Source organism: Chiloscyllium punctatum, chromosome 5 (assembly GCF_047496795.1).
Source record: "Chiloscyllium punctatum isolate Juve2018m chromosome 5, sChiPun1.3, whole genome shotgun sequence".
NCBI classification, from domain to species: Eukaryota; Metazoa; Chordata; class Chondrichthyes; order Orectolobiformes; family Hemiscylliidae; genus Chiloscyllium; species Chiloscyllium punctatum.
This window is the reverse complement of record NC_092743.1, coordinates 127625554-127640002: the sequence shown is the minus strand read 5'-3', so window position 1 is coordinate 127640002 and position 14449 is coordinate 127625554. Positions and strand designations below refer to the sequence as shown.

The window sequence follows — 14449 nt, the reverse complement described above, 5'->3', positions numbered from 1 at the left end:
CTTTGTTACTTCAGGTCGCATTAAGTAGTAAACAGTGATTGTCGAAACCATAAACTTCTTCTGTGTTACAATCCTTTCGCAAATAAAATTCCAAAGTAGTTAAAAATTATATATAAATTGTAGAGAATTACATCCTTATTTGAATATCCTGTATCCTTACAAAAAGAATACATGTGAAGTTATAAAATGAGGCATTTGCATCAAGCCCATTGCTTCCATTACCTTGTTCACTCCTAGTTTTCAGAAGATATGTGCAGCACAGTCAAGTTATTAGGTATCAGCATTTTATGGAGAAATCTGCTAACAAAGTAAAGATTATTCAACATACTTAACTTCTCTTCTGTTTCATAAGAACTAGAATAAGCCATTCAGTCCTTCGAGCTTATCCATCATTAACAAATCATGACTGATCTGTGGCATAACTCCATGTTCCTTTGACCGATATCCCTTTAAATACCTTTGCTTAACAAATAAAAATTTACCTTGTATTTAAAATTAACAACTCATTCAGCATCAACCGCCATTTGTGGAAGAGAGTTCCAAATCTCCACCACTGTTTGTATGTCGAGTGCTTCCTAACATCTCTCCTGAATAGTCTGGCCTTAATTCTCAAACTATGTTCCATAGTTCTAGAATCCTCAACCAGTAAAGATAGTTTCTCCTTATCTTTTCCTGTCAATATCTTGAAGACTTAGATGAAATTACCCCATAACCTTCTAAATTCTAGAGAAAACAGCCCCAATTTGTATAACCTCACCTCATAACTTAGCCCCTGAAGTCCAGTATCATTTTTGTAAATCTAAGTTGCATTCCTTTCAAGGCTAATATATCCTTCCTCAGGTGTGGTGTTCACAGTACTCCAAGTGGGAGAAAGTGAGGATTACAGATGCTGGAGATCAGAGCTGAAAAATGTGTTGCTGGAAAAGTGCAGCAGGCCATGCAGCATACAAGGAGCCAGAAGAGCTAGGTTCAAGTTCCATCTGCTCCAGACGTCTCATTACATATCTAAACAGGTTGATTAAAAATAACTATAATTAGACAGGCAGCCAAGTTGACCTGGGCATTAGCGAGCAGGTTATTTGAGAATAACTGTTGCTGATTGCCTTGTTGATAATATCAATAATGCTGATGATTAAGATTAGACTGCTGGGCTTAATTGGCTGTATTGTCTTGTTTTTGTGGACAAGACATACCTGAGTCCAAAAGTGTGACGCTGGAAAAGCACAGCACGTCAGGCAGCATCCGAGGAACAGGACAGTCGACATTTCGGGCAAAAGCCCTTCATCAGAAATGTGGGTGCGGAAAGGGGGCTGAGAGAGTAATAGGAGGGGGTTGGGGCTAGGGGAGGGTAGCTTGAAAGCAATAGGTAGATGCAGGTGTGGGGTGGGTCGGGGCCGGGGGTTGGGGGGGGGGGAGGGGGAGTTGGTGGAGGGGATGGTGGTAGATTGGAGAGACAAGGACATGCAAGTCCTGGGCCGCCTCCACCACCAAGTCCTAGTCATTTGACACCTGGAGGAAGAATGCCTCATCTTCCGCCTTGGGACCCTCAAACGATAGCGAGAGGGATAAGCTGGACCATAGGGTCACAGATCATGGTTGAATACATTTGGCTGCTAGTGTCAATCCAAAATAGCATTTCAGAGATATCCAATTTTGACCTGTTCTGAATCTATCCCATTTAGCATGAAGTTAGTGCCAAACAACATGATGGAAGGCATTTTTATGCCTACATAGTTATGACTGTGAATTTTTGGAAAGAAAATCCACAGTACTTTAAAAAACACAATGGAAATGGATTTAACTTTACAGGGGGAGGAGTGACATCCCCCTTTGTCTTGTCTGCAAATATATGAAACTGTCAGAGGCTGTAAGTAGATGTTTTCAATGATCTGGATATTAGAATATATACTTTTTTTGGATTTGCATTTGAAGAAAGACATTAGAATTATAGCGTGTGGAGTTAACATTAGACTTTAAATGTTAATAGAAACAGAAATACAAAATCCAGAATCAGATAGGCATTGTGTCTGCAAATTGGAACTCCACAAAATGTGTGTGAAGAAAATTCATTCACAATGAAATGCTAATAGCTGAGAAACAATCATTTTATGTGCATGCGAAAGCCATCAGAACTCATTGTGTATGCAATGGGATTGGATACAGGGGTCACTTACCAAAAACCAATTTAGGATAAGAAACATCTTATCAAGTGGCCCTTAGCAATCCAGATAAAAATATTCTGTTCTGAAAAGGAATAATTCTGCTGAGGAATTTACCAAAGGAACAAAGTTGGGCATTTTTAACATTTTTACTACTTATATCTTCACTATGGTGGCACAACTACAACTTTGACTGGAGCAAAGCCAGAAAGCTCCCATTGCATGGACGAAGCTACTGTACATTCATCAGCAAAAAACTACTAATCCCCCTTCAGTAAAAGGAGAGGAAATTAATAGGGCACTTACAGCTACCATCTTGAGAACCAATTGCACGCTCTAAAATATGTTCACCTTTTGCAATAATTTTTCTTACTTGTATGTGAGTCGCATATAAGTGCAAGCTGTCGTGATTACATTTTGGCTATTGAGAAAATAAATGTTTATTTTTAAATTTAAATATATCAGAATCATATATATTACTGAAAGTAAATAGCATTCAGGGTTAAACACTTCTTCGGATCTTGTTACAGTTAGTCAAAAAGCTACCATCTGTCCTTGGTCTGTAATTGTATCCTTATTATGAAAATGTAACTTGGTAACTCTTCATAATACGGGCCATGGATTGGTGCATTTTGAGAAAAGTAGATTGGAAAGGAGGAGGTCAAATATGTTTTTCCCTTGTGTTGTTTCTCTCACCACCTGCTGCTGCAAGCTATATCTGGCAGCTATGTTCCTCAGAACTGCTTGCCAGCCCAATCAATGGCAAGATGCTACTGAGACATTCTTGGAGCTGGAAACTGAAGACTTATTTAGAGTATGTGCTTTAGCTATCCTCAGTGCTTCTTCCAAGCAGGGTCCAACATAGGGAAGTACAAATTCAGCAGCTGAAGGAGGGTGATAGGTGTTATGTAGCAGGCAGTTTGATCTGGTGACATTAGACTTCACGAGATCCAAAGTTAATGTTGAAGAATTCCGGGGCCAATTCCTCCCAATGTTCAATCGCCACTGGTGGCTCTGACTTTAAAGAGATGTAGACAGCATGTTGATGGAGGTGTCTGGGATATTGTCTTAAAACCATGACAATGCCAGACTACTGCTTGATTAGTCTGTGGGACAACTGCCCCAATTTTGGCACAATCCCCGAGATATTCATGAAAGAGGCTTTTTGAAAATCATCCATGTTGAATATGTGTTTGCCTTGTTTGATGGCTAGATTAATGCAAGATAATTCATCCAGTTTTATTTTTATTGTATTTATTCATGGCTATTCATATAACTGAGTGTCTTACGAGGCTCCTGTTGCGGGTATGGAGTCAAATTTATGCCAGACAGTTAAGCATGATTTTATTTTCCAAAGGAAGATAACCAGAAAAGGATTTACAACAATTCTTTAGTCTTGTGATCATATTATAGATACCACTGCTTTTTATTGGACATTTATTTAACTGAATTTGAAGCTTCCTTGTTGGTTTCCAGACTTATTATTTCTGAATAATTAGTCAAGGACTAGTTCAGTAAAATAAGCACTATGCTATTGTTTCTGGTAAACAGAGAGACTAGCATGATGGATATGGTGTTAGAATATATTAGAAAGATATTAAAAAAATGAAGTATGAAGGGGAAATAATTTGTTAAAAGAAACAAACTGAATGCAAACTAGAAGCTGGGAAACAAATAATAAAAACATTATTATTATGTATCTATAAATGCACACTAGAAAAGTAAAACTTGCCAGAAAATGGGCAGAGATTTAATGTTATTACCCTTCTGCATTTGAAAACAGAAATAGAATAAGACCAAGGAACTAAAGACAAATTAGCTTACTCTTTGTGGTACACAAGATTCCTTTGCTCAAAGATGTAATAGAAAAAAAATCTCGAAACTGAAAATGTATTACAGAGTAGTTAGTAAAACATGTGTGGCCGACCTTCTTTGAAAACGGTAGACAATTGTAATTTTGTAGACATAATATATTTGAATTCTCAAAAGGCCTTTGATAAAATACCACTTAGTGGACAATTGCAAAGGGCATTTATGTAGCAACCACATTGGTGTGGGACTGGAGTCACATATAAGCCAAACCAGGTTAAGGATGGTCAGACAGCCCAATGGTGATCAAGTCATGTGAGTAAGGCCAAAACGTGTAGAATCAGAAGACAGGAAACAGAATAATGAATAACAAGTAAGCTAGCTACACAACAGAAAACCTATGGTAGGAGTTAAAATGTAGTTCAGCAAACTAGCAAAAGGTAGAAAGTGTTCTTTCTCATTGATTAATGCCACCATTACTCAGCATTTACATAAGCAGTTTGGACTTGGGAACTGGAACTACAATTTATGGATAATTTCAAATCAGGAAAAGTTTAACAGGTTGGGAGTCTTTTTCTTAAGGAAGATTCTAGAAAGATTATGAAAGGGCTGTTATAACTTCTGTTTTATTGGTGAATAAAACCTGCAGCATTGTACACCTAAATTTCAGTGAGTGAACACCATGTTAAATAAAATAACTTATCAAGCCTGATTTCATTCTGGGATCTGATTTCTCCAGTAGTAAAATGAGCTGGCACCATAACATAAGTGATTCACAACAACAACTTTTACTTAAATAGGATCTTTAACATAGTAAAATGTTCCAGATTCTTATACAGAAGCATTATCAAACAAAATGTGACAGTGAGCCACATCAAGTAACATTAGGCAGACAACCAAAATTTCAGTTAAAGCAATATAGATCTTCAGGAGTGTTCAAAAGGAGGAAAGAAAGTTAGAGAAGTGGTGATATTTAGGTTAGGGCTTTGGCAGTTGAACGCACAACTGTCAATGGTTGCCGTGCTTTGAAAAAAAGGGCACTCAAGAATTCCAAATTGGAGTACAAATTATCTGAAGGTTACAGGGTTACAGGAGGTTAGAGTTAGAAGCCATGGAGTGATTTGCAAACAAGAATGAGAATTTTGAAATTTAGGATGTAAAACTATTAAGATTTACTCAAGCTTTCCTCATCACTGTTAGTAAGACAGATAAAGAGTTATTTAGATGTTACATGGTCAAAGACACATCCAATCTCTCTGCACAGAAATCTTTATGTCCTTGCACAATACACAAGAGTCTAATACCTTTATAGAAAATAGCATAAGAAGAGACCTAAAAACACATGTAAAGAAAGAACAACATACGTACTAGGCCTTAAACATAAAATGTTCTGAGGCACTTTACAGGAATATTACAACACAAAAAGTGACAGCTAGCCACAAAAGAAAATATTAGGCTAATTAACCAAAAGTGTTCTCAAGCAATAGGTTTTAAAGGCATAAGGAGTGTACTTAAAGAGGAAAGCCAAGTAGAGAGGCAGAAGGAGGGATTCTAAAGCTTGAATTGTAGGATCTAAAGGCTGAAGCACCAATGATAAACTTGTGATAAATGAGGACACTCAAGTGTGTAAAATTATTAGAGCAGATATGAGAAAGGTTTGGGGGCTGGGGCAGATGGCAGGATAGGAGAACATTCAGGGATCTGAAAAGAAGCATGAGAACTTTAAAATCAAAATGTTGCTTGACCATAAGCCACTGTGAAGCAAGGTGAGTATGATTTAAACTACAGACAGCAGAGTTTTGGAGTGACCTCAAGTTTAGGCAGTAAACTGTGAGGGGTCACCCAGGAGTGCACTGCAGCTGGCAATTCCAGTGATAATTAGATTATTTCCTGCTCATTCATTTATTAAAGACAATTGTGAAGTTGGGCAATGTTACAAAAGGTGGAAACAAGTGATCAAAGCAATGACAAACATATGCTATCTGAAGGTCATTTCACAGTTAAATGTGACAGCAAGAGGACACCAAACAGGCTGTTTTAATTTCAGATTGCTGCCACTGTAAAGGGATAGAATCATACCTTGGTAGAAAACAGATTGGATCAGGATTCAAAACAATAGCTTCAGTCTTTTGAATATTTAATTGGAAATATCCTAGCTCACCCAATACTGAAGGAATGTTCAATAAGTAGTGTGATAATTTAGCAATAGAGGTGGATTTAAAGGAGGTGGAGAGGAAGCTGAACTGGGTGTTGTCAATGTATATGCGAAACTAATGCTTTGTGTTTCTCAGAATTGTTACAGTGAAGAAGGAGGCCTTTTGGCCCATAGTTCCTGCACTGGTACTATTACCTAGTGCCAGGTAGTGTATTCCATACCGTAACTACTTCCTTTTCATTTACACATCATTTTAATCTATGCCCTCTCATTCTTTTTACTTTCACAAATGTAACAACTTCTCCCTATTGACACTACCCAGCCCACTCATGATTTTGAAAACCTCTAATGAAGTCTCTCCTCCTTCAAGGAGAACTGTCCCAATTTCTTCACTCTGTTCTCACAACTGAAATTTGCCATTGCTGGAATCATTTTTTTGGAAATCCCATTAGCACTGTCTTCAACGTATTCAGCTGAGGTCTAACAAGTGTCTTGTATAAGCAAATGGCATCTCCTCACTCTTGTAAACTGTATCCATATTTAAAAAGCTGAGAACACTGTATGCTTTGTCAACTGTTCTCTCCACCTGTCCAGCCGCCTTCCAGGTCTGTGCATACATATATCTATGTCTCTCTGTTCCACACCCCCCCCTTCAGAACTGTACCCCCTATTTTATATTGTTTTTCAATATTCTGCTGACCAAAGTGCATTACCTCACACTCCTCTGCATTGAACCTCATCTGCCACCTATCCGCCCACTCTACCAACTTGTCTAGGTCCTTTTGGAGTTCCATACAGTCCTCCTCCATGCTTCCAATTTCAAATTTTTCAAATGATTTAAGTGAGAAATAGTAAGGAATCAATGATTGCTAACCCACAAGAATCATCGGGGAGACAGGACGTCAACTCTCAGTGTTTCAGGAAACCTCGCTAGGACACATGCACCAAACAATCCCACTGCCCTACGGCCAACCACTTCAACTCCCCCAGGGACATTCAAGTCCAGGGTCTCCTCCACCGCCAAATCTAAGCCACCTGACAACTGGAGGAATAGCGCCTCATCTTCCACTTCGGGACTCTTCAAACACACAGTATCAACATCAACTTCACTAGTTTCCAAATCTCCCCTTCACCGCTCCCCCCCCCACACCTCATCCCAGATCCAACCCTCCAACTTGCCATGTCCATCTTCCTTGCCAACTCTCCTCTCCACCTAACTATCACCATACCCCAATCTGCATTCACTTACTGCCTTCCCAGCTACCTTCCCCCAGCCCCACGCCCACATTTATCTCCCAGTCCATTTCCCCCTCCACATTCCTGATGAAGGGCTTATGCCCGAAATGTCAACTCTCCCGTCCCTCGGATGCTGCCTAACCAGCTGTGCTTTTCCTGTGCCACCCTTTTCGATCCTTGTGGGGTAATGACAAACACAGGTGTAGAGGTGAGAAGAGATACCAGTGCAAGTGATACTCTGGCTACAATTAAATAAGAATGGAACCAGGAGAGTGCAGTCCAAGCACATGGATGACACTGGAAAGGTGTTACAAGAAGAATGATGTGATCAACCACATCAAAAGTTGCAAATAGCTTGAAAATTGACAGCTTCATAGAATCCCCACAGTGTGGAAATAGGCCATTTGGCCCAACAAGTTCACACTGTCCCTCCGAAGGGTAACCCACCGAGGCCCATTCCCCTCCTATATTATACTATATTTACCCCTGATAATTGCACCTAACCTACACATCCATGAACACTATGGACAATTTAGCATGGCCAATTTACCTAACCCGCACATTCTTGGACCATGGGAGGAAACCCGAGCACCCGGAGGAAACCCACACAGATGTTGGGAGGAAGTACAAACTTCACACAGACAGACAGTCACTCAAGGTTGGAATCGAACCCAGGTCCCTAGTGCTGTGAGGCAGCAGTGCTAATCACTGAGCCACAGTGTCGTTTCCCCCCCACCCACCCCAAGTTCTATTCACTATCTAGTTATTCTTTTTCCCTTTAATATACTTAAAGAATCTTTTTGAATTCACCTTAAATCTTCTTAACCAAGGCTACTTCATGCCCCCTTTTCGACCTTCTGATTTCCTTCTTCAGAAAACTCTTGTATCCCCTTTATATCTCCAGCTTATCACAGTCATCTTGGACATCATTTGTGACTTTGATAAGAACTACTTGAGGGCGTGTCAGGGTAGAAAACTTGATTGGAAGGATTCAAACAAAGAATTATTGGGAAAAAAAAGATACCGATTCAGGAGGTGACACCATAATAATTTGGAAAAGATTGGGAGGTCAGAAATGGGGCAGTTACTTTCAAGGACATTGGGAATCCAGCTTTTTTTTAAAATCAATGGGTTATAGTCATAGTCATATTCATAGAGTTTTACAGTACGGAAACAGACCCTTCAGTCCAACTCATCCAAGCCGACCAGACATCCAATATAAATCTAGTCTCATTTGCCAGAACTTGGCTCATATCCATCCCTCTAAACCATTCCTATTCGTATACCCATCCAGATGTCTTGTAATCATACCAGCCTCTACCATGACCTCTGGCAGCTCATTGGAGATGAAGGCAGATTTAAAGGATAGAGGAAAAACATCTTGAGACAGGAACTATTAAAAGCTTTGGCTAACATGAGGGTCTAGAAGTGAAAGTTTGTTGGTTAGCAGTTTAGTGGGGGAATAGGTTTGGGGGGGGGGGGGGGGACAGGATGTGGATCTGACGGCCAAAATGAGCTTAGAGGGGACATGGCAAAGACACAAGCAAAATTTTAAAAAGATACAAGTTCACAGTTAAGACAGCAGGGATGTTTAGAGGATGAGTTAGTGGGAGAGAAAATATTGATCGGGGCAATTGATCAGATAGTCTTCAAATTATACAAGAGCTGAGAACTCCTTGCATTTAATTTGGATGTGAAGGTACAGATGAAAAAAAAACAAGTTGAGAGATATTTTTGCATTCCAGGATGATTAATTTAGCATATAGTTATTGCAGACAAAAGCAGCAGCTGATAATGCTTTGTATGATTCAATTTGAAGTAAAATGGAAAGTAACAATTTTTCAGCCTGCAAGTTTAATATCATAGAGTCCATTTTAGACATTAATAAGACCATTTGATTTTTAAGGATTTTCAAAAATCAGTAAGTTCTTTGAAAATATATAATTTTGATCCAAGATTTTACGAAAGATGTCTTTTTCTTTAGTTACTTATTGTATTCGCCCATATTATCTAGGTTGCTTACAAGATCTGCAATGTCAATTTCCTTTGGTTAATACAATGATAACATCAGCTTCTAAGTGGCTTTTGTAAATTGGTTCAAATGCAAAAATGTCTTATGATAGTCTATAAAATATTAGGTATATTTTCAAATTCTTGAAAACCTACTTCCAAAAGAAAGTACAAAAATAATATTTAGCATCAATTTAACAGCTAAAATCTATCTACTGTACTATATTGCATTTAGGGAAAAATGGATCATTCCTGTTTGTTTACAGTACTCTCACCCTGCAATGACAACGTATAATTGTGATAGAAATTTGCAAAGTATGAACTATCTTGTATGTATGAAATAGGGAATGAATCAGAATTTTGGGTGTGCTGATAAAACAGAAACAGACCTCCTACATCCCAGAATTGTAAAGGTAAAATTTATTTTAAATTAGGCAGCTGCAGCTTCTGGTGCAGTGTGCCAAATTGAGGCCTCAAGAATGGGTTGGAACAGCTACCTGAAAAGTAAACTGCAGGGATTGGGTAGGAGCAGTCATAATTGTTGAGTGTGGGAATTCTGGGCAGCAGCCCAGATTTTTTTAAATTCTAGGATTAGTGATTACAAATTAAGATAATTTGATATTTATTTGCGGAAAGACTCTTCAGTTCCATAGCCTGTTGAACTGATCTGGAGACTTACACAAAACAAGCTCCAAGCAATTCAGATTTAAAATGGTAATCAGAATCATATTTTCAACATAGCACTCTGATCTCCATTGAGAAAAAAAAAGCTCATTCTGAAACAGGCCAATGTTTTGAACACTCAGTGGTTAACCCCTTTCAACATAGAACCGGTCACATAACTGGGACATGATAACTGGTGATCCCATCTTGAGATCATTATGACTTATTTAACTGCAAGCGAAGCCAATGAAAATCAACATCATTGTTTCTCAACTATAATTGCTGACATACTTCACTTGAAATTGAGAAATAAGTTTGTAATTTCTTAACACAACACAAGCCCTGTAACAATTACTGGATCAAAATTTCATTAAATAAATGGAATGATTCAGTGAGGTTTTTGACAAAACCCTCTAAAAATATTACATTTTATACTTATTTCATAAACTTTAATTTAAAAATGCTCTCTTAAAAGATTATTAATTTTTTTTAAAATACAAGTAAATGATCAGTAACACTGCAATTTAATTGAGACACAATCTTCATCTGTTTATGAGATTAACATCTTTTTTATTTCTATCCTCTAATCCGAACACCGGTCACAATTTGCTTTCATACCATTACCACTCTTGGCCAGTCTCTCAGATGTTAATGCGAGCAGTCCCCATGGAAACTCTCCATCTGCTGACAGGCCTGACTTCCATCAGGCTCTTCCCTATAGCTTGGCTGAGATTTGGAAAGCTGGTACAGTGCTAGGAAATATCCAAGTATAGCTACCAAACTACATATTGTAAGTATTTACTGTCTAGACTGATGTTTTTCAGCGAAGGGAATCTGTGCTTGTAACTTCAATTCTACAATTTGTGAATGGTTCATAATCCCCTCAGAGAATGATGAGAAATTGGCTACGTGTTGTACTAACTTTTTTTAAAAATGTTTAATAAAATCGTTAAGAATTGCATTTAGTTTCACATTCACTAACTTGAATATAAATGTGCATGAGATTTACCAAACTACAACATTAGAATCAGCATATTCAACTACATAAACTGCTTAAAATTCAAGTGCTGAATTCTCGATCTGAAGTAATGAATTAACAAGGTTTAAAAAATAATGATGAAGTCTCTTACATACAACTACTGCTACTGCCAGAATCAGCTAAATTTTAAAAAGCTCTTTTTTGTGATTCATAAGAGAATTAGAATCCGCATTTCATCTTTGTACTGGTGATAAATACAGATTATTAATAAACATTTATTAATGCAAGTTATTAATGATTCCAACGTTTATTTTGGACTCAAGAGTACAAGTATAATCCATACCAAATAATCTAGTAAAACAAACTTTCTTCCAAAACTAAAAATTGATAAAACTCAATAAACAGAAAAGCATAAAAGAACTGCAATTTTACGATGGCATCATATAATAAGGTTGACAAACAATTATTTCTAAAGCAATTAAAAACCTTTTTCAGTTAGATTTTTTTAAACATATTTTCAGCAGTCTGAGGCGCTGTCCAATTTAATTACCTATTTTCTTGTGAATAAGTGAATGCGTACCTCATATTCTTACAAACTACACTGTTCTACTCTGTAACGAGCTTCCAGCCAGTTCAAGTGAAACAGCTGTTTATTCTCCTTCTACTCACTCAAATTGCATTCCGTCTCACCAAAATCTCCTAGAAATTTGCAGTTCTCATTTCTCTGCAGTGCTCTTTTTACTCTGGCTGCCTATGGTCTGCTTTCTACTGCAGAGCTGCCACTTTCCTACTCATCTCCCACCCCCAGAGACCATGAGAGAGGGTGAAATCCCGCCTTCCTGAGCCCTCATCACCTTTATAAAGAATTAGGAAGCATTGGAGGACTGAATTATTAAAACCACAAACACAGCAACAAAATATTAACCCCTCTGGAATGCATTGCACACAGAATTCTTTCAGCCGTAATTCACTGGATAAAAGTACCAACCCGGAAAGTTAATTATTTTGTGAAATGCTTCACAATTTTTGTTAACTGTTCTATTTTCAACAATCCAGTAACATTCATTAGGTTAGTTATGAAAAGAACATTATTGTCTTTCTATTGTTGGTCTCATTTATTACTTCTGTTTTATTTTTATCCTTTCATCTTTTTGGGTGACACAGTGCTCAGTGGTTAGCATTGCTGCCTCACAGCGCAAGGGACCCGGGTTTGATTCCAGGGATGACTGCCTGTGTGGAGTTGCACGTTTCCCCCCATGTTTGCTTGAGGTTCCTGCGGGTGCTCTGGTTTCTTCCTACAATCCAAAGATGTGCAGGCTAGGTGAATTGGCCGGGCTAAATTGCCCATAGTGTTCTGGGATGTGTAGGTTAGGTACATTAGTCAGGGGAAATGTAGAGCAATAGAGTAGGGGAATGGGTCTGGCTGGGTTACTCTTTGGAGGGTCAGTATGGACTTGTTGGGCCAAAGGCTTGTTTCCACACTGTAGGGATTTGATGATTTTTCTGTAGTAACTGCTTATTATTCTCCTTCTGTGCTTTGGTGGCTACTCTGCTATTGTGCAATAACTATTTATGTTTCCTTTTTCTCTGATCTCTCCAATCTGAATAGCCTCTGTGATATTTTTATGATTTCTCAAGTCTCTATTCTTAGTTTTTTCTTGACCTTTTATTCTACTTACTACTAGTCTCCTCCAGACCTTTCAAAAGATGAAAATCTGTATCACCAAGAGTATTTCCATAGAAACAATCTATTTTGTAGGAAATTGCTTTCTGTTAAATTGAAATAAATTCTGTTTTTAAAGACTCATATGGAGATTTATCTAAGGAAATAAAAATTGTATTTTAGCTAGAATGACATCAAGCTTATGCACAATTAGTCTTCATTTTCCAAGCATGTATATTTTCATGAAATTGCCACTGTTCTCTAACATCAGATTTCCATCTACTGTAAGTTTCTATCCTCATTTTGCTGACTATAGCTATAACCTACAGCTCTACCTCAAACTGTTACTGAGGAATTTGCAGTTCTAATGATTACCTTTAGACTGTTTCACATCTGTTGATAAAGCAATCAAAATTAATTCTTATTACATCATTGGTCTAGTTAGCTCAGTTGGCTGGATGGCTGGTCTGTGATGCAGAATGACACCAACAGCACGGGTTCAATTCTTGCACTGGCAGAGATTACCATGATGGACTTTCCTTTTCAACCTCCACTCTCATCTAAGAAGTGGTGATCCTCATGTTAAAACACCACCCGTTGTCTCTCTTTATGGAAACTTTTACTTTTTACTACATCACACACATTAACAGTTATCTACACTTCAGGATTTAAGGAAGTGATGGTTGTCTACAAGCAATTTGGCAGGATAGCTGGCAGAGAAAAACCTTACTTTCAAAGAATTATGGATGATATCTGAAAACAGGTGTTCAATAGCAGTGCTCAAAAATACAGTAACAGTAGGCCTGCAAAACAAAGTGTTGGAAGCCAAAATCCACACTCATGCGTTAACAACAGAATAGCAATTGATGGTGATGTATAATCTGTATATAAGGAAGACATGCCAATTCTATTGATGCCTTTGTTCAAATTATGCAAAAAACAAATGCTAGATGAGGCTGAGGTGGTTGAGAACTTCAAGTTGCTAGGGGTAAACATCACCAATCTGTCCTGGTCCATCTTATAGTCAAGAAAATGCAACAGTACATCTACTTTCTCAAAGATTAAGGAAATTTGGCATATACACAATGACTTTTACAAATATTTATAGATGCACCAGAGAAAGCATCCAATCTGGATCAGCTTGGTATGGCAAAGGTTGCAAGAAAATATATAGACTTGTCAGTACAGCCAAGACAATCTTGAAAATCAGTCTTCCTTCCAGTGACTGTCTATACTTTGCACTGTCTTGGAAAAACAACCAACACAAACCCACCGACCCCCCATTATACAAGAGATACAAAAATTTGAAAACTCGTACTAACAGATTTAAGAATAGCTTCTTCTCCACTGTCAGACTTATGAACGCATCTCTCATCTTAGAGCTGAGCTTTCTCTGCACCTTCTTTGTAGCTCTAACACTACATTGTACATTCTGTTCACCCTGATATACTTGTAAGGTATGGTTTGTCTGGTCAATATGCAAAACAATATTTTCACTGTATCCCAGTATATGTGACATTAATATTCAAACCAAAATGAAAAGTATACTTCACGTTATTTTAGTAATTATGCAGTTTGGTGCAAATTTATGTCATTATTTCATATCAAATATTTAATTAATGCCTTTTTTTCTGCACATATCACCTCTGTAGTGTCAAGTTAAGGATCAATTTGGTACAAGGCACAACTAATGAACATACAAAGAAGCAACAACAGAAGGCCATTTAACCCTTTGAGCCTGCTCCATTATTCGATACCATCAAGGCTGATCTGAT

General features: G+C 37.9%; 1 protein-coding gene across 3 annotated transcripts in view; it reads right to left on the bottom strand.

Annotated features, from left to right (window-relative positions):
* Positions 1–14449, bottom strand: part of LOC140477419 (transmembrane protein 200A-like) — a 43289-nt gene that overhangs the window by 3117 nt on the left and 25723 nt on the right. The window contains exon 3 of one of the 3 annotated variants that reach the window (XM_072571278.1): positions 223–297. The exons of the other annotated variants lie outside the window; for them this stretch is intronic. The gene's annotated coding sequence lies outside the window, so the exon portion shown is untranslated. The remainder of the gene's footprint in view (positions 1–222; positions 298–14449) is intronic. 3 annotated transcript variants of the gene reach the window in all.